Source organism: Echinops telfairi, unplaced genomic scaffold (genome assembly GCF_000313985.2).
Source record: "Echinops telfairi isolate 266 unplaced genomic scaffold, ASM31398v2 ScPeMD7_7425;HRSCAF=8463, whole genome shotgun sequence".
In the NCBI taxonomy this organism is placed as follows: Eukaryota; Metazoa; Chordata; class Mammalia; order Afrosoricida; family Tenrecidae; genus Echinops; species Echinops telfairi.
The window spans coordinates 111,518-113,138 of NW_022111325.1; positions in this window are offsets into that span (position 1 = coordinate 111,518).

A 1,621-nucleotide genomic window follows, 5' to 3' on the forward strand; every position below is an offset into this window, starting at 1 on the left:
GCAGAGTTCCCGAAGGGGTGTTTTTATCAAGACTGTTTCTCACTGTAAAGAACAAAACGTAACGGAGACTAGCTTCAGGGGGAAAGGCGGAGGAGAAGCGCTCACATCACTAGAAATGACAGGGATATGTGCAGAGACTCAAACAGAGTCACCTGGTTTCTAGATGGCTGCATGCAGCCCTGGTGGTGCAGTGGTTAAGGGTCGGGCTGTGATCCGCATGGTCGGCAGTTCGAAACCACCAGCAGCTCCGCAGAAGAAAGACTGGGCTTTCTACTGCTGCCAACAGTTACAAGTCTCAGAAACCCACGGAGGGTCGTTGTGAGTCGGCATGACGCTTTGGTCTGGTGTGGTGTGTATCCTTAGAGGCTTTGTCCTGCCTTAGAAGGACTTCCTCCCTGTGAGGACTGGGGCAGCTCCACACTTACCGTCCACTTGTCAATCGGAGTATCATCATTACTGGTGTTATTGCTAAAGGAGTGTTGATGTTATATGCCATCATGGGACCATAAACAACTTCCCTTAGAAGTATTTTAATACCTAATTCTTTTCCAAATGTTTCTTACCTTTTTGTCTTATCCTGAAATGTATGGGTCTGAATTCTTCTCCTATTTAAAACTAGGATGATAAATGAATGCATTAATATAACTTAATAGCTGAAAATATTGTAGAATGCCCTACCTAAGAAACTAGAGCTGATGCAGTCCATCCAATGCAGTTTTCTGAATCAGTGCCCCCAAATGACCCCAGGAACAGGCCTGTAAACCAAGACGCTGACAAAAAAGAGCCTTTCTATTGTTGGGCTGTGTTATAGAATAGTGTAAGGGAGAGAAGAGCAGGGATCATTTGCCTGTGCCCGGGGCCTGAGTAATATGTCACAAAGGAGGTGACATCCGAGCTGAGTGGCAAAGGCTCCCGTTGTCCTTTGCAGAGACAGAAGAGAGGTGTGAGAGGGTGTGGCTACATCCAGAAACCAGGACAAGTGTCTGGCATGTGGCAGCACTCCGCCAGCAGAGGGTATTCTAAGCCAACTGCGCAGGCCAGGGGGATGGATTTGGTTCCAAAGAAAGGGAATTAGCATATGCTTTACCATGAGCCTCGTGGTATAATTAAGTGTTCACCTAAAATACCTGCTGGCAAATACAAACTCACCACAATCAACAGTCTTTTTCCTATGTTTGTCAATGTTTTGCGGTGTGTAAGAGAGTTGTCATTGCTTTTTTTTATTGATGCACAATATTCCGCCATGAATGTACTGAAGCTTGTTTATCCATCCCTCTAGGATAGGGGTTTGGGGTTGTTTCCATGTTTTTACTATTATGGCCATTGCTGCAATAAGCACAGGTGTGCACATGCTTATTATAAGCTAGAGAACATGAGGCCTAGCATACTCCGTCAATCCTACAGAGGTCCATGTTTAATAACTCCATTGTTATCAGGAAAAATAAAGAAGATGAAACATGATTTATGCACCAATAGACAAGACTTCCATGACTGTAGGGAGGCCAGGACAGGTCAGGGAGATGGGAACAGGGGTGGATGGGTTGCTGAGGAGAGGAGGAAGGAAGGATGGAGGAGAAAAAGAACCATACATCTGGAGGGCTGACCAGGATATTGTTGATGA